Here is a 20,164-nt window from a genome sequence, read left to right on the forward strand (position 1 = left end):
GTACGATCACGCGATACCAGTAATTCTAACCCACTGAACCAATAGAGAAGATTTAGCTTCGAACAATCAGGAACGCGTTTTGTAAATGTAGCAGCGCCAATTTATTCGAATTAACAAATGAAAGTTTGCGTACAAGAAGTCGCAGTCGACGATTTTAATGAAACTTTTTCTGATGGATCCACAGCAAGAATAAGCAGATTCATGTCCGAGCGTTTTGGACAATACTCATTATTTGTAAAGATGATTCACATTTTGTTTTATGATATCCAGAAAATATCTTGATATACTTCGATCCGAATCTTTTTGCGGCGTCTTCGGAATATCGCAGGGGCAGGCAACTTCACAGCTGCCGTAATTTCATATCGTCGTAACAATGTGAACGTATACAGGGTGTCTTCCCGACACTGCAAACGATTTAGGCTTGTCGAGTTAACGGAAAAATGAGACTCATTCTTGTGACTTTATTACTCGATTGGAAGGAGCTAGAGTTTCTTTCGAAACCTTTCCCCGTTTGGTAGCTTGTCAGTCCTTAGCACATTCTTTGCCAGATAAATCTTCGATTCCAAAGACACATTCAAAGACGATTCCAAAGACAAGTTCAAGACGCGTTTCGATACGGGCTAAGTTAGACCCGTTTCTTATGCAAAATTTCACGAGGATTACGCTGGTTCAAATAAAAATTAGCTTCCGCTACCAGGAGAAGAGTCACCCGCGATTATTGCATCCAGAGGGTCAGCATCTATGTAGCCGTACGTGTGCTAATTGTGTTCCTATCTCTTGCTAGCACTTCGTTACCGACGAAGTTGCACTCGTTTCGTGTGCGAAATTTCACGACACAGTTACGTTAAGTTAGCTGCATCTGCCAGCAGACGAGCTACACGCGATTATTAGAGGTTTAACTATGTTGTTATGTGCATGACAATATTTGTAGGACGGCAGTATCCGACAGAATTGGAACTACAGAGTTTGAACGCACAACACCCTGTATAACAGCACTCGTCGCGTCTTTATTCCTTCCGAAAGGTGAAAGTTGCGCAGGGTGGCCCATTTATGGGGTCGTCGACTGCAACGATCATTTAGGGGCGTCGGCTATAGAAATATCGAGCCTAATGGATACTTGATAGAGAGATTTATATTTCTCCGGCAACGGATCGTTCTCGGACGCAACCAAAGCTGGTGTTAAAATGGGACCAACGACATTCGACTCTGCAGAACTTCTACGTGCTCCGCAGTGGTCCGGGCAACCGATCTAGCAGTTCATTTGGTAAAAAAAAAAATGAATTGTCTCATATCGGTTTAATGCATCTACATTTCTTCCTAAATTTTTAGCAATGCTGAAAATGTCGATATTAACCCCTTGCCGTACCTTTTTCTTTGCAGTTACAGTGATTGAAACGTCTTTATGCACAAAAATGTCGTAGAAGGGAAATGAGATATGTGTTTTTTGTATGGCTACATTTGTTTTAATGCTTAAATATTGATTACGAGACTGCGGATCATCAAAATTCTATTCTTCTTTCAATGATCCTATTAATACACTAGCTTTCCCCGCCACGCGTTGCTGTGGCTCAGTATTTTTTAAAAGCATGTTTTTACCTGTCACAGATGTGACATTTATATGTCGTAATTAATAATTTAAAAATACTAACCAAATATTTCAATTCAAACGCAGATCAATCTGCTCAGCTGAATTCCAATGCAATGAGAAACTTACAGAACAAATCACTCCGAATAGGTCCATCTTTCGATTTATACATATATATTTCACGATATAATTTAAAGTAGAATACCAGTGAGAAGATTTTCGTCATGACGCACTGGTGATAATGCGAATCAACGCGAAACCATATCGATTATTATACGTCAATATTTTCGCAAACGTGCCACATTCACATAACTTGAAGTAAGCAGTTAGCGTTGTAGCCGGTGGAAAAAGTCGTCAAAACTCTTGAACGAATGGACTTTCTCGCATGCTGATTTCTCGTAAACCTTCCCGAAGAAACGCTGCGCCTAATGGCTCAAACCCCGGCTTTCTACGTTCAGCCGTTACGGAGATGTTTGATTACAAACAAACGGACATATATATATATATATATATATGTACATTTTTAATTATACAGATTTTTATTTATACATATAGATAGATAGATTGATGTCCTTAAGTATTTTGTTATCATGTCCTTTGTTATAAATTGTACGTACCCTTTTTTGTCATAAATGCATAAAATCCGCAGTCTATTGATTAGAAACGAATCAAATTTTATTTCATCTAAAATGATAAAAGTCTGCTCTTTCGCGTGGTATAGTTGAATTTTTCGCTGGACCCTTATTTTTTGAGATAAATTCGAAAATATCCGCAAAAATTGGTGCAAAAGTGGTGCATCTCCGTCTTTAATCATTGTTTAAACATGTTTAAACAATCATAATGTATTAATATTGGATATCACTGTATTCGGGAAGGTCTACAGAATCTTTTGCTGTAAAGAACAATTAAATATCTTTTATAATAACATCGCAATGTTTGTTTAAAGTTGAAAAATATGTCTTTTTTTTAAACTCCATTTTCTCAAAAACTGGACGTATAGGAAAAAAAATTAAAACCAGATTCGGAATCAGCGCGGAAAACTCTACAAGAATCGCATGGTGGGAATCGAAATACTTTTTGGCTGTTGGACAGTGTAATTCAAGACTATAAAAGATCAATATTGCAGCTGACGTCAAAACGAATCCAACGACCACTGTGCACTCCGAGCAAAGATCTAATCTTCCTCGCGCAATTAATAATTGCGTGTTTCAATTTCCGAGGGAATCGACGAGGAATTTAGCGCAGCGAATAAGAAAGAAATTGGTGGAGGTCGTGCAGGTACGCGCGAACGCGGCGAGGGTTGAAGTTTCATGAATGAAATTGATGGGGAGGGGGGGATTGCGCCGCGTGTATTTACCTTCGTGCGAGCACGCGGGACCGAGTACACACGATTACACGATTATGCGATTATAGAGCAGCGCGCGCGCTCCCGAGCACCAAGAGAGTGTTTGCGATTCACGCGGCTCCCCGTTCGACCGGTATAGAAATCGTCAAACGGTGTGCGTCCGTGTGATCTTCTGTTTGCCAGTGTGTGCGTATATGTGCACGTGTGTACGTTTTCTCTCCCCACGTGGGACAGAGGCGGAATAAAGAGGCACTACGTGCCGGATTAGTTCCTCCCGGATTTAATCTGAGCGTTTCAGAGCAGGAACTCGAACAATTAATAATGAGACCTTCACCGAATGCCCCGTCCTTTCAATTCTTCGGGACAGGATGTCGTCGCGGTCGTCGTTGTTCTTGTCAGGCAGCGACGTCTCGCATCCGCGATCGGGAATCACCGTGGAAACTTTCATTCCCATGTTTGCGTCGCGGCCGTACCCTGCGACACGTTCCCTCGAAAATAAAACAGGGAAAAGAGACACGATGCCCTTCGGATTTTGTACAATGGACCCCGCAGAGAGATTTCTCTCTTCAAGCCTCTGCGGACGTGGAGATCTTCACGTGATTTTTTCTTACAAATCTGTAAACTTTTCTTGTAGGCCATTGAATTTATCTGATAACTCCGTAAAATTTCCTGACAAGCCATAAAATCTTACTGCGAGAATTAAATCATTTTATCATATCCGATAATTAAGACTGACTACAAAGTTTCCATGAAGTCTATTCGGGAAGCAAAAATTGATTATTTCTGATCTATGGATTATTCTTCCGATCCTCTCGTGTAAGCAGACTTGGTAGTCTAGAATCTAGAGTCCAGATTTACACTACTAAATCTGTTATTCGAACAGTATTCGTTTCTTTGAGAAATCGAAATAAAATTGTACACTCCTATCATCGACATCCAAACTGTACTTTATACCTTTATACTGTACCTTTGTACACAATAAACATAATAAATTCCTAAGAATAGTAATACAGGTTTCCACTTTCCACGGAGGATCTGCAGAAAGGGACATCTTGTACGGAGCGTGTAAATTCGATCGGCCATCGTTGAAAAACGAGAGTCGACTGTTTATTTCGATTCCCGGTTCATAGAACCGTGAAGAAAGGTAGAGAAAGGAAGAGGAGAAGGGCAAACACGGCAGAGGAAAGAAGATTTGTAGAATACAGGAGGAAGAGTGCGGTGGGAATGGTCTCGCGAACCAAACGAGAGGAAGAAGGAGGGATGTAGTGGGCGGAAGTGACCCGTACAGGGAGGCTGCAACCACCTTGGCTTCCGCTATATTGAGGGTCCGATACACACAACCACCTTGTGTTTTTCATCCGTCTCCCCCGTCACTCCTCGCCCTCTTTCTCTCGTCACACGTGTTACGTATAGGGAGCGGGAGCGGGAGAGGGAGAGGGAGAGAGAGAGAGAGTGTGTATTCCACTTACTTCTGCGAAGAGAGGCCTAAAATAAGTGGTCCTCTCGTCCTCCGTGTTCCCGTTCCCGTTTCCTTCCTTGTTTTCTTTCCCGCACACGCCCGGACCCCCTTGGTCCCTCTTACTCCCTCTTTAGCCCCCGGGGGCACACTCCTCTCGCCCACCAATCCCTTCGTTCCTTCCGCCTTCCGTCGCTAATATTCCCTTTTACTTCCGTCTCTCTTTCTTATTCGCTCTTCTTCCGTCTTTGTCCCCTGGTTGGCTGCCCCGTCAACCATAACAGACCCAGAGCACAGGTCGAGAACTGCTCGTTTCGATTCCGAATCTCCCGCTTTCGATTACCCTTTACGGAAATCGTAAGTTGAACCTACAACGTAGGATGCAAGGATCGAAGAGGACATGGGAAGAGGCAGCAGAATGAGGATCCCTTTGTGGTGCCATCGAAAATGACTTCTCCGAGGCAGCGAGACTTCTATTGAGCCCCCAATTTTATGCATTTAAGAAGTAAAGACAGTCGAGAAAGACAACTTTCAATTTATTAAAATTATTAAAAGAGAAAATGCACTTTCATCGACACTTCAGCGTTTTACAATTAATTTGGACAGCTTTCCTTTCGCACAAAGAAGATCTACAGTCTAGTTTTATCATCAACTCACCCTCCTACTCCAAAAATTGGACCATCCTGTGGCATGAGGAGTTAGAACACAACACCAACCGTTAAAAATAACTTTTCGGAAGAGGAGCAAGCACATCGAGGCTCTTATTGCTGCCTAAAATAGAAAATCTAGAAGTCATCAGTCCCATGCTACGAAAGACCAAAACGAAGCACGAATTATCGAAAAAATGGCTTTGTCGAAAGGAAACAAGCGGAACGAATTGCACAGCCACCCGAAACAGAAGGTGTCTGTCCAAAAGCCACCCCCACGCGATCCCCATTAAAACAGTGATGGTGTCGAGCGGTGCGAGGAACCGGGCCCGAGCACCGAGAGCAGCAATCTCGAAGGAGTTCGAGCCAGTAGATCTCGGTCCTGAAGATCGCAGCAGATTGTGCCATAAGGATGCTGCGGCTGGTTTCGTCGAGATAGAGATTGGAAGAGGATGCGGGAGGGTGGAGCGCAGGGGCAGAGGCAGGGGGCAGGTCCGTCGACAGCCGGCGTTTTCGCGCGCCAGAAGGCCAGAAGGCGCTTGCTGGCCCTTGGCTTCGGCCACGGTGGGAAAAAGGGACTATGGGATCACGAGAGACTCGGCCAGGGAAGAGAGGAACCGTTCGCGTCCACGGGAACCGAGGAGACGAAGACGAACACGAGGAACGAGAAGCAAAACGAAGGCGAACGAAGAGCGAGAGAGAGAGAGAGAGAGAGAGAGAGAGAGAGAGAGAGAGAGAGAGAGAGAGAGAGAGAGAGAGAGAGAGAGAGAGAGAGAGGGGGGGAAGGAAGGAAGGAAGGAAGGAAGGAAGGAAGGAAGGAAGGAAGGAAGGTAGGAAGGAGGCGGCAGTCTTTCGAGAGGCGATGAGAGAGTGGCCGGTCAATCGGCAGCTTCGGCCTGGCCAGATGCAAGATTCGCAGACGGAACCGAACGGAAGGAAGCGCTATTTATTCTGTTTGTTGCGCGCGGCTTTTTGCGGACCATCGGAACCAGGTCCTGTCAGAAAGGAGAAACGGAGAAGGAGAGAACGATCGAAGCGCGCGCGGTGGGGGAAGGTCGTTCCTGTGGGTACGAGCGGGCTGAGAATGCTGAGAACGAGGGAGGACGCGCTTCCTGTCCCGCATTCGAATTCAGAGGCCCGCGTGTAAACACCGTTCTCTGTGTTTTTAAAACTGGATCTCGCTGGTTCCAACCGGGCCTGTTTGTATTTTTCTCCTCGGGTCCACCTTCCTCCGCACCCTTTCCCCGGATCACGGGGTTGCCTCCGCGGATCAAGTCTTTCGTGGACCTTGGAGCCGTTCTTCTTCTTCTCTTTCTTCGCTTTCTGCGTCGCCATCGTCTAATTAACACGTTCACATCAACAGGTCACATCAACAATCTTCTAATCTATGCTTGAAAATGGTCGAATTAATCTTGTAAACTTTGCAAATCGGTAAATGTTGACAAAAGGGAACCCAGGTCCACCGACCTTGGCCTTGAAATATGTTGTCAAGGTTAACATTCTGGGCAACTCTTAGTTTTCAAGATATTCGCGAAAAACTTTAAATTTTAAACAAAAAAAAAATCGAAATTACGAGTACAGTTTATTCTGCAAGTTTTAATACAGGATAGTCGAATTTAAAATATTAATATCCTCAGTCAATTGTTTATTGGATAGAGTCTGTTCATTATTTCCAAAAATACATCGATACGTTTATCGAAAGTGTAGAGCGACTATTTTTGATGTTATACAGTAAGGAGCATAACTGATTTCACACACTTTAAATCAGAACAACTTTTTTATGAATCGACCAAACGACTTCAATTTCTCTGTAAGGCTAGAAGAATTAGTTTGGTAAATGATGTGTAAGAAATATGTTGAAAAAAATGCATTTGGACGGAATTGTGAAAAACAATACAAAAAATTGATTTTTACAACTTTCTTAAAATTTTAAAAATGTGTTTTGTCAACTGTTATAAATTATATACGCTCTGCAAATTTCATTGAAATTGGTTAATTGGTTTACGAATTATAAACGATCAAAAATGGTAAAACTCACCGCTTTATAGTACACTACAAATTACCACTTTTGATCGTTTTTAATTCGCAAACCAATTAACTAATTTCAATGAAATTTTCAGAGCGTATATAATTTATAACAGTTGACAAACACATTTTTAAAATTTTAAAAAAGTTGTAAAAATCAATTTTTACTATTGTTTTTCACAATTCCGTCCAAATGCATTTTTTCAAAAAACTTATTTATCAGACGTCATTTACTAAACTAATTCTTCTAGCCTTACAGAGAAATTGAAGTCGTTTGGTCCATTCATATCAAAGTTATTCTGATTTAAAGTGTGTGAAATCAGTTATGCTCCTTACTGTACACTTTGTTCTGGGACAAGCTGTCATCGAACAGTGATTAAAAAGTAGGTAGAGTAAGAAGGTTTAAGTTCAAGAACGTCAGAGATATTTTAATTCCAAAATTAAACATTTCTTTCGACGTTGAATATTTCTATTCTAATTCCATTCTCCCATTTTACAAATATGAAATTGATATAATACCTCATAGAATACTGAAATATGTAGTAATTGATTAAACACAAACAAATTTCATAATACATTTTCGTTTCTTAAAATGTCTCCACTGTTTTGCATTTGGTTTACTCATTTTTGTCCTAAATGCATAAAATCCGCAGTCCAATGATTTTCCTTTTCCTGTAGAAATTATAGCGAAAATTATTAAATGATATGGCTCGAAATAACTAATTATGTACTTCAAGCGAAAGCGAAAAGTGCCGTGACCAGTGAACAAATTTCATCGAACAGCCACGACAGATCATTTACCTGTGATTTTTGAAAGTTGATCCGCAAAAAGGTTGACCCGAGATCCGCAGTTCTCTGGAAGAAAATTCGAAACCGAATCCACAGAGCGACACAGAAATTCGTTCGATGTTATTCGATTGTTCACGCAACAGATGTCGCAGGTCCACGTCCCCCGAACTTTCGAAATTAAGCAGAAACACCGCACCGGGGCGATTAATTTATCATGGTTGTCGCTCCGGCATTTCTCGGTTACGCCTGTTACGTAAACGCCGATGGGCTTTCACCCGATGATCAGGTAATAACGGTAATAATAATTAGCAATTTATACCCTCCGAATCCCCGTGCCGTGCGAACACCGAGTGCGCCAACGTGCGATGCACTTTCGAGTTAATTTCGCCGAGGAGCCGTAAATCAGGAAAACCAACCGAACGAAACAATAGGACACGATAGAAGTATACTTCGTTATCCTAATCGCAGGAATAACTGTTCGGATGATCGAACGGTTACCTATTGGTTGCGGTACTAAATTAAATCCTTACGTGTGTATGTATTTTTCTGAATTATTTATACACAGAGAAATCCTAAGATTAAATGTTTAATATCTTCGTGAAAAATTAGCACTGGCAAAAAAGCTCGAGCAAGTGACTGCTCGCTTTATCTCTTGAATCCCCACAAAAGGTTTCATTTAAACTAAACCTACCGAGCTCTAAACGCGATTGAAATGTTTTAACTTACAAAAATGACAAGGCTCCATTTGCTACATATTTGCTAAATTTTGTATAAAATTAATTCTCATACTAGTATTTAGATTTTGTGCAATTTTTATTATAATATTATTATGTGCTTGGAGTTTCCATGTAAGCAACTTCATAATTCCATTAATTGTAAGATGAAAGATATAAAACCGGCAGTGGTAGATTCAGTGTTAAAATCGACGATCCCACAGGTGTGACCTCTAATTGCAAGAATAGCAGAGAGTTCATACAGCAGAGACTGGGATAGAATCTCTTATACAGTACTTTCAATTTTCTATGATCGTTGAACTTCACCGCAAAGGAAGCGCGACCACTTCATCGAAGACTAAGATTGCTCGCTTGTCTTTTTTCCATAATTTTTGTCGCTCCTTTCACACTCGACCCTTTCTTTTCTATTGATTCTCTTCATTCGCTTGATCGCCGACCACAACGGTTTCATCGTGACTCGGTTTCCCTTCTTTTCTTCAAGGCATATCCACCGAGTCTTCCTTCCCGAAGCATTCTCAGATGCTTTTTCGCTTCTTTTTCCTGCGGGTACCGCCGAGATAAAAGGAGCCATTGTTGGGCTCGCGCTTTCTTCCTCGGGATTCTTCACCCGCAAAAAATCCGCGCCGAAAAAGTTTCGCGCCTTAGGAAACAGAGGCTCGAGTAATTCGATTTTCCACGTTTCCGGTCGGTCGCATCCATCGGGCGATTGCGATCCGGTTTCACCTGCGCGCAGTGGGCTATTTCCACGATCTAGCAGGACAAAATTCAATTTTAATGATGATTCAGTAGCCAAGAAATATAAAAATTATTGCAAAATATAATCTATAATGATATATTAATCTAATCTATAGATGTAGTTCACTTTGTTCACTCTTGTGGTCCTGTATTATGGCTTCCAAATTTTCTTTAATTACATTCTACTGTTATTGTACATTGTATTGTTATCTTGTATTGTTATCTTGTATTGTTATCCACTATTGAAGATACATTTGCAAATTTATTCTGCCCACATTATGTTTCGTTAACCATTAACACCTCCATAATAGTTAACATGTAATTTTATCTCTATTCCAAACGTCAACTAGATTCATAACACATTACACCACTTTATACACTGTTAATTTTCACCGAGCATTTCCATCTGGCAAAAAAATGTTTCTAACAAATTTAATTGATATTTAGTCGTCTATAAATCTCAATAGAAAAAAGTTACAAAACATTTTCATTTTCATGGTCACCTTAATTTTTTAAATGCCGCTATTCAATCCAATCAACTACTTTACTATGGTTTTTAATCATAAAATGATGCTGACACAGTTTTGACTCGCTAGATTGGTATTTTCGACCACTGTGCTGCGGATCGCGAAGCTTCCGCGTTTTAAAATCGTACGAACATCATCCAATTTCGTTACGAACGAAGGGTCGTTCATTACGAGGTGTCATTTCAAATTTCGCGCTATTTTTATTTGCGAAGATTAGAGTCGGCACTCTTCGACACGTGGTTAGTGAAATTGTAAAAAAACAGCTCGTTGTATTATTTAAAATAACACTTCTTAATGGAAGATGAAACTTTAACTTTAATTTTTCTTGACATGCAATACATCATTTCCTGTAGGTTTTGTCACGCTGATTGCAAATCTGATTTTGTCATTTATTTTTTTATTGAGATGATTTGATAACGCACTGGTTTGAAGGTATATTGTATTCTCGTATATGGAACACAGTAAAAATATAAATAATTAATTATTATGTACACGCGATATCAATAAAAATTGTCGTGGGGGCCGCTGGACCAAGCTTATCCTGCTAGACTTTTTCTTGCTCTCAGCAAAAATGGAACAATTTTATCCCGAGAAGAACACCGTTGGATCAGTGATCTATTTCCTACCACAACGTTGTCGGAGCTTATCAAATTCCTGGCTCGCGCATAATAGAAATTGATCAGTTTTATCCCACGGAGGACTGATGGAGTGATCCATTGTCTGCCGCAGCAGGCTTATAAAATTTCTGGCTTTTGTACAACGCACGACAGTATTATCTCGTGAAAGACTAGTTAGTCATTTAGAGCGACGTATAGAGACTCCCAGCGAATCGATCAGAATCGTTGAAATAGAGAAACGAAGATATCTGAGCGATCCGTCTTCCTGCCTCATTAGTCGTCATTCACAGATTCGCCGAAATGCACCAACTGACGTGGCTCGGCGGAATTATCTTGTCAGCTGCGGAATGACCTCCGGGCTTCGTCCAACCCCTGGCCAGGTCGAGTTTTAATTAACTCCGTTCGCCGGTTAATCAATTACACGTCGCGAACTGCGTGGGCGTCGCCGGGGAATCGTTCCGAGGGAAACTCGCCGGAATGGTGATTTGTGGGCACGGGGGAGGCGTGGAGAAACTCCACGGCGGCGGACATTTGCTTCTCGTTTATTAAACGGATACGACTTTATGGCGTAATTACGTCCGATAAAATACAGTTCGACCTTATATCCCGTTTCTCCGGGGATGCGAAGAACATCTTTGCAACAAATCACGTGAGTTTTAGAATTTTGTCTATCTGTACATAGTATTGGATAAACCACAATTTTCTTGTAATTCTGCAAGTTTAACACAGATTGTCAAAGGTTAAAGAACGTTCGTGCCATAATCTCTCTATTTTTCCCATATTCTGCAATATTTCAGTTTTAGTTTTTAAAAAAATCGTCGCTCTATCTCATTTCTATCGAAAGTTCTCCGAATTGACACAAAATTCATCTGTTTATCCCACTTTGCGATAGTCAGTTTTCTTAAATCTCTGCAATCACAATGGATTTTACGTGCGTGATAAAAACTTGTTCGTTATAATTCTGCCAGTTTATTTTATATTATGCAGAGTGTCTCAAAAATGTTGTACTTCCTTGGAAGGACCAATCACAGCGCGACTACACCGCTGTTTTGATTCATTCATGGCAAAAATGAGCAGTTGCAATCTAAAACAGTAGCTTTAAGAATGCCAATCTATTTTTCTCAGCTTATTAAAATTATTCAAGTAAGAGTGACCTGTCTATGAAATAAATAATTTGCTTTCTTGACCTTGAAAGTCAAGATGAATTTTGTGGGGAGGTTTTTATGCAAATTTCCATCAAATCGTACGTGTAGAATTGAACGGAGTTCTCGAATCTGATTTCCATCTTCAATCGGCTGAAAACTAATTATTTTCGAATTCCACGTTCGTTGCGCCGCTATTACAGCAACGAACCTCTCTCTAGACATTTGTTGTAATCTGTTTATCTGCTTAGACGGATGCATGTTACCACCGTGAAGGCATTTCCTCGGTTAGCCTTATCATCTGTGAACGGTTAATAAGCAACGAAAACAACCGTAGCTTTACTTTCGTTGCGAGCCAGCCGTCCCGTAAAATTCCGGGACAGATTAATTAAACGTTTAACGCCGGCGGCTTCCGCCATCCGATCACGATCCATCGTTAATTAGTGGACTAAGGATGTTTAGCGTGCGAGGAGCGCGCGTAGGCGTGCACGAAACATGCAATACTCTCCTCTGATTTTCCGTAGCACGAACGAATATCCTCATTTCAAATTCCACTCCACTTTGTATGATTCAATTATAACAGATCGTATCTGTCCGAAACATTGTACCCAGTACGTGTATAACTAACTCAGCATGTGTATAACTAACATAGATCTACAAAACATATATTTTAAATTTTCATTAAGGGCCCTAAAAAAAAAAGTTTAAAAAATGCCTTTTTTATTTTTGCATGTAACTTTGTAAATTATAATTTTTTGGAAAATCTTCTTTGCTTATCATTTCATAAACCAATGCTTCTAATTGATTATAAAAAAGTTATTCTATTTTAAAGGGCGTTCGTATACTTTCGTGAGCCACTGTATGTATAAAATATTGTAAGAAAATGTACCGTGTTACTAATGACCTTTGATGTTGAAGCAACATTAAATAAATAAATTTTAAAATATATATATATATATATATATATATATATATATCATAAAAGAGGGACACGGCATTTAACAAAACATTTCAACATGTAATCCAGACAGCGAAATAAATAGTGGTAGCGAACGTGTTAATTGGGAGTTGTCGCCAGCCAATCGACGTGGGTGTTTGCCTGGATCGACGAAGAAGAGTATGCACAAAGTATCTTCCCAGGACGGTTGTTCATCGAGAGAACGACTGACGGAATCCGTAATTGTCGAGTGAAAAGGCGACGCGACGCGACGCGTCTTGTTGAGTCGCGTGGGTAGAGGCAGAGAGGCACACGTATTCGTTTAGTATGACCGGCATCGGCTTTCCGAAAGTACGGCTGTTTCGGGGTAAACGGCCTGGCCTCTATCACCATCCTACTCGCTGCTGCTCGCTGTTGTTCGCTCCTACTCCTCGGCATTGTCTTCGCGTATCCTCTAAATGCTAATTGGCCGGGAGAGGAGGCCTCGACCGGTGAATCACGGACAAGAGCCGCGCGCGGCGTTCCTGGGATCGTTCTCGCTAAATCGCCAATTAACACCAGATGCTAATCGACGATATATTAATTGCATCTTTGACCGTAATCGCTGCGTTATTAATTCATTACCATAACTTGACCGACCGATGATTAACTCGAGAGAAATGGTAAACGGTTCTCTCCGGGACCTAGGCTGCTAACCCTTTGCGGATGGGAATTGTTTTTAGTATACCTCTCGGTGGATCTCGAATGTATCTAGTTTCCTTGTGAAACGAAATGGACAGTCTGATATCTTTCAATTTAGGATGAGGCTTAGGGTTGCCACAGATCTTCTATATTTATTATTATTATTATTATTATTATTATTATTATTATTATTTATTATGAACGGACCGAGGTCCATTTACACAATTGTTTACAATAGAACAAAGACTTAACATAAAAAGAAAAAACTGTTGGTATAAAGGTACTGATATTATAAGTTAATCCTGCGTAATTTTTTTTTGAAAGTTTGTAACGATCCATTAAAATAATCAATACTATTATATAGAGTGTTGGAGAGTTCGCGCAATAATTCGATTTATAGGATTTATTAATCCATATGTGGATTTACATTTAAGTGTTTGAAAACGGTTTGTGAGGTAACTTTCAAGCCATGACAATAGATTTCCCTTGCAGCCAAATGCTGCAAGCTTCTCAATTAAAAGGGAATGATTTTTACCGTATCAAAAGCTTTTTGAAAATCTGTAAAAATTGTGCCAACCTGTAGATTAGCATCCAAAGAAGATGAGACAAAGTTGCAATACACCGCTAGGTTAGTGGGTGTTGATCGCTTGTTAACGAAACCATGCTTGATATGAGTCTTCTATATTTGAACTTGATCTTTACGTATCTACAGGAATTTTCAAAAATCTTTGTTCGAATAAAAAAGTTTAAAACGTGCTGCGTACCTCTTTTACTTGAACTCCTATATTTTGAGCCTATCTCATATATACATAATTGCAATTTTCACTACTTCTTCCATATTTGGATAAAACATTTCTGGCAACCCTAGTGAGGCTACTAAGACAAGCCACCTGATGAATAACTACTACATTTTTGGAGACAGGAAGAAATGTTTCAGTCAAAAGTTGTTTGGTTTCGGGGGTTTAAATGACCTTGAATGACCTTGAATGAATATATCGGTGGAATTGTCTCGCGAAGGGCTAAAAACACTAGGTTGACCTGCACTTAAAGAAAAGTTATGTAAACCACGTATGGGTCCCTCGAAACTAAACAACTTTTGTCTGAAACATTTCTTCCTCTCTCCACAAAAAGGAAAAGTTATTCAGGTGGCTTATGTCTTATAAATAGTTATGAATACTTATGAATAGTTACTTATTTTACTGACCTACATTACATTAATTAATCTCATGGTATATAACGACAATATCTCTCAGCTGTTCTAGACCGGCGAAGCTAATATATTGGAAGACAATTGAGTTGTACAATGTTTTAACAAGTTCTGATATAAAAAGGTAAATGCGAATAAAATTGTTACAGAGAGAATGTTTATTTATAAGGCTGAGGATTCCACCGATAACCTTTCGAGAGAGTCCGGACGTCAGGACTCAGGAGCCCGCAATCATCCCGATTGAAAGCGGACGAAAGGTGGATGCGCGCGCGATCGCGTGGCAGGTGTGTCCATCGAATAATTTGGAAAATCACGGAACCGAGGGGGCAGGGGAGGGTGCAGCTGAGGGGGACGGGGGAGGAGGGTGAGTGCAGAAGAAAGGGGGAGAGAGAAAGGTAGCCGGCTTGCGACTCGCAATCAGCTCGGCTCGAAGGAGACGCGCGTTACATGTCGATCGTTCGCCACCGATGGTGATGCCGGTTTGATGTCGCCAATTAAAGCGACAAGGGAGCCACGGTGCCGGCCATTTTTACCATAACAATGCACGGACGGTTCGTCATAGCCGTGAGCAGCCACGGCTGGTATTGTTCCACGGTTTCCCACACCGCGGCTCCTACGTGACGCGAATTCGTCGCGCTAATGGGAGTGCGTCCTCTCCGCTTCTCTCCGCTTCACTCCGCTCGGCTCGGCTCGCCGTGTACGCGTGTACAAGCGACCGTCGCCCGTGATTTATCGGCGACGCGACTGGGATCCATGGATCGCATCGATCGACGAAAATTGCGACCTCTACGTCCCGTTATCAGCCTGTCAGAATCGAACCGTCAAACGTCAAATCAAATTCTAGAAGCAAAAAGCGTACATTGCATCTGAACAGTATGTGCACACTAAATGTTTAATTTTCGGAAAATTGGAAATATTTAATTAAGACACATTCTTTCTTGAGGATTCTGCAAACTGGAACGTCTGTAAAAATGTCAGAAAATTTTGTTCAGGACTGAATCTACCAGAGAATCGAAGATTGAAGCTTTCCCTTCACAACCTCGTCAAAAAAGCTTGATCTCAATTTTACAGTAATTTATAAGTGACTACATCGAGAAGGCTTTCACTTTCAATGCCTATAGAATAGCCAGAAAAAAGTCGAACGACAGCTAATGCATCAAGATTTACTTGTTCAAAGTGACTAAATAAATTGCTTCGATACTATCCGATTTCTGTCGAGATGTTCTTGCCAAGTGAACGTCGACCGGGATGAAGACGCGAAAGATTTCTAAAGGTGAATAATTCGACGATTCGATCGCAGCGAGTGGAGTCGCCTGGCTAAATAGAAATGGCAAAAAGAGGGAAAAGGTTACTCGACAAGACCGAATTGGCTACCGATTGAGTCGTCTCCCGAGTTTCTCGCAGCGTTCTCTGTTCTCCGTTCCTCTGTTCTCGGTCGCTCCCGTCGAGAATGTATTCGAAAAACACCGAATTCTTCGTTGACATTCGAGGGAAGCGCGCTCGTCGCCCGTCAGGTTGTCGACTCGGGTCGCACGGTTGAACAAAAACCGGCGATTTCCATTTACCTACGCGTGGAAGCTGAAGCGAACGGGTGCGCGATGGAGAAATGACCATCACGAGTCGGTGGAACACGTGGATTTCGGAATGAACTGGCATTATGCGAGGGAACCAGTCGCTCGGTGGGTCATTGTCGACACACGACATGGTTCTTTCTTTGGTCTCCGGGGAACCAGCAACGAGTCTCCGAAAACCACAAGTTTCTCTGTGCTTCTCATTCAAGCAGTTTTATAAATTTCTTGGCGTCAATAAAAGCAATTCTGTTCAGTGACCGTCGTATCAGCGACATTAAAGTCGTAATAGAGTCGTCGCTGGTACCGATACACATTGAAATGAGTTGCAATATGGACGAATTCAATTATAGCAAGCAATAAAAATTAATTCTGGACTGATTAGTGACCGTCGTGACAGTGGTCTGATAGTCCAGTCGACCAATAGACGTTGAAACTAGTCTCATAGGGGTGCACAGGGACCCGGGGCCCGGCTCTAAATTTGCCAGCCTCCTTGAAAGCAACGTGGCCGAATTAGACCGCGGCGAGGGATGAAAATTGATTCTCGCCTGATCGGTGACCGGCGCATCAGCGGCATTAAAATTCCCGGGGACAAGCGAAATACCTGAGGAGCATATTGCGCGAGAGCACCGAGATCCATCCGACCTGCCGAACGATCCAGCGATCGCAGGCTGGAAAAAAGATCGAAAAAGAGAGCGCATAGTCGGCGGTGTCACCGGAGGAAGGGGGTGGTCCAGCTGTGGGCAGCATGCAGGAATGCGTTGGTTTTCAGCATGCGGAGGAGTATTCGAGCGACTGGTTTAGCTCGGGGAGCATCTTCGGGGCATATCGGTGTTCAACCCGTTACGCCTCCCTTCTGTGCGGTCACTCCGCAGAGGCCTATTAATTTCCAATGATCTTCGGGGTAACCAGCTGCGCCGGCGAACAAAGATAAAAAGGGGAGGGAGAGGAAAAAAAGGGCTCTCTCCGAGGGAGAGAAAAAATCCTTCGAAGGACGCTCCCTCTCCTTCTCTCGTCTTCTCGGGCCCCGTTCGTTTGTCGTTCACCGATCGAAATGCGTTTCGTTTCTTCGAGGCTTCTCGAAGAGTAGCCCTCCCTCTACCTGTCTCTGTCTACCTGGCCGTGCACGGTGCTCTCCACGTTGCCTCATCCCGGGCCCCGAAGAAAAGCTGCGAACAGATGCTGGCTCTTCGGGGCACGAACCTCCTTCCTCCACACGTTTCCCTCTTGCGCGCCAGGTAAACGCCAGTCAGATGCAAATCAACGTTTTTCCTACGTGCTCCACTCGAGTGGCTGACCCATTGTTGCGCTGCTGCCTCCTCTCTCTTCTTTCTTTTCGACTTTTTTTTCTTCCCTCCCCGCTTCTTCGTCGTTTTCCTTTTCTCCCAACCTCGTCATCCCCCTGCTCTTCGACGGGTCGATTCAATGCAACGAGGGAAACTGGCCGCGGGGGAGACGATCCCCTGGAAATCGCCTTTGTTGCTCCCGGGGGACAGGCACCGCGAACGGCCCTTTTGTTTTGGCAGGCTGCGGTCGACGACGCGTTCGTTACGCCGCTGATCGCGAATGGGCCGACCTAGAATACGTCTTTATGACCTACGGCTACCGCTACGCTGTTCAACATCCTTTGAGCCTCGTCCTGCCGATTACGATGGACCGAGCACGTCGTAAATAGATGCTTCATTTTCGGATTGACTTCTGGAGACTTCTGTAGTTTTCTGTAGTTTTCTGTAGTTTCTGTAGTTTAGGAAGCATCAATGGGTAAAAGTATAAATATTGGAAGACAAGAAATTCAAGAGTGAAATTTCGCTTGGCAAACGAAAGAAATGGTGGTGTCGTACATGTTAAAGATTGCGACGCGTCTCGGGTTGTGAGAAGAAGGTGAAGGTGCACGCGCGCGCGGCGCTCGAGTTATTTGTTTAGGAAGCTGGCCGAGAGCCTGAGAAAGAAATCAGGCCGCGTAAGCGAGCAGGAAGAGGCGCGAGAGGATGGATGGTAGGAAGGAAGGAAGGAAGGAAAGAAGGGAACGAAACGGAAGAAGGAAAGAAAGAAGGTCTGCCGGGCCGCGACGGGAGAAACAGCAGCTGCAACACCCGATACGTATCGTGTTGGGTCCGGGTCCGGGTCCGGGTCTGGGTCCGGGTCCGGGGCGTGGTGGGGAATATGCCCGGCAGGGTCACTCGGGAGAGATTATTATCATTTGTATCGGACCCGGTTCGCGAGCTCTCGTGAACGCTCGGCCGTGTTCGGGCGCGTGGCACGCGTGCCGGCTCCCCCACTACCTGCCGGCCGAGGCCTGGAGCTGGGGCCCACTCCGAGCGTTCATGCTCTCCGCCTAGGCCTTAGGGTGTCTCTCGATATTACGTCGGGAACCGGCCCCAGCGCCTGCCGCTACGTCGCGCCGCGCCGCCGCTCGTAAACTGGGACATTGTGCTTCAAATGAATGCGGAAGACCGACCGGACCCACGCCCGATTCTATATCCGGTCCCCGCGGTCGCATTATCATCGAGCCTCGAACCACGTCGCGTCTCCCCGCTCGATGCCATGCCAAAAATTCATTTCAACGATTCCCCGCAAAGAATCCGCGGAGTTATGGAACTTTTGAGTAGATGAATAAGTTATTGTATGTTAGGTAGGCTAATTACATTTTTTACATTGTGTATTTCTTTACGAAATTGAAAATTTTGTCGTAATTCATCCTGGAGGGAGGTATAGAACATTTTTATCTTCCGATTAATTTACAGTAATTGGTATGAAAAATTTCGTTTCTCCTATCAAGAGTCTTGTTGATAGCAGAACGAAACGGACCTTGTTAAACCGTATTAACAGCACACGGCCCCCCTCCGATCCGAAACGAGTCGCTTCGTTCGTTGATTCTAGCGTTAAATCGTTACGGAGTTAAATAACCTTGATGAAGATCTAGTGGGAAGGTACCGTGGTTGCTTCGTGCCGGCTGTATCTCGTATTAAAACGCGTTTAGGGTCGCCGGCGCGTCTAAACATCTTGAGGATCCCCGCTACACAGAGGGCGAGGAAAGGTGTTGATTCGCCTCGTCCCAGTCGAATTGAGGAATAGCAATAATTCAGCCCCTGTCCATTAGCTTGAAAGGAGCCATTAGAACGTGGAGGACCCTCGATCCCGAGGAACAGTATTTCTTGGATCGATTCACGATCACTGGAAGCCGACAGCTGTAAAGAGACCTTAATTCCTGCGTTGCATCTCGTGACTAAACTGGTCTCTCCTGACTTCACCGGGTTTCTCTCCCATCCCCTCCCCTCTGAAGATCTACCCTATATTAATCTCCGACAATCGCGCGGATTAAGAGGACTCTACGCCGGATTACGAGTCGTTACATGAATCACCCGGTATGCCTAATAAACTGAGTTGCGTATTTCGTGTCACGAACTGACCGAACCGCCGCGCCGCGCCGCGCCGTTTGCATCCCCTCGCGTAATCGCAGCTAAACGAGGGTGCATCCTGACTGGTTCAGGGGTACGTGCCCATTTCGCGAAAACGCATCTTGGCAAACATCGTTTGCATCCTGGCAACGCGATCGAAAAACGCTGCGCTCAATTCAGCACACTGCGGCCTTCGCGAATTTATTTCGCGGCTGCCATGAGCTTGGCGAAGACAATATTTTACATTCGTATTTAGGTACGTTCGATGGAACACTCAGCATTTTTTCAGAGTCATGGCAGCTAGTGTGGACCACACTCGCGCCACCTTCGTTTTCACCGCTCTGACCCGAAATTCTTTTGACTCGAGCAATGTCGGTCGCCCACGTTCATTAAAGGGGTTAGGTTTCTAATTAGGATGATACGGATGCAAACTGTTCCTCGGGCCACGCGGCTACTAGATAAGGTTATTATTTAGGATAACACGTGAACACGAAACCCGCATTTCCGTGAGCAGATAACTCGAAATTAAGCCCGGCTTTCCAGGTGCTGGGCGACAGCCTACTATTCGTTATTGCGATTCCTTAATTCAACTGGGACGCACGAACCTGGTGCGCGCGTGTGTGTGCAACTGTTTCGGGTACAAAAACTATGTTTTAGGTCAACGTACTCCTCTAACACTTGCACACTGTTAATAATAAACACTGGGACATTTCTATTTCGAGTATCAAACTGGATCACTGTTGACGTTCAGTTGTTTCGTATGCCCCAGTT

The 20,164-nt window shown here is 43.3% G+C and overlaps 1 protein-coding gene across 1 annotated transcript in view; it reads left to right on the forward strand.

Annotated features, from left to right (window-relative positions):
• Positions 1 to 20,164, forward strand: part of Delta (neurogenic locus protein delta) — a 108,038-nt gene that overhangs the window by 25,835 nt on the left and 62,039 nt on the right. The window lies entirely within an intron of this gene.

This window comes from Lasioglossum baleicum, chromosome 12 (assembly GCF_051020765.1).
Source record: "Lasioglossum baleicum chromosome 12, iyLasBale1, whole genome shotgun sequence".
In the NCBI taxonomy this organism is placed as follows: Eukaryota; Metazoa; Arthropoda; class Insecta; order Hymenoptera; family Halictidae; genus Lasioglossum; species Lasioglossum baleicum.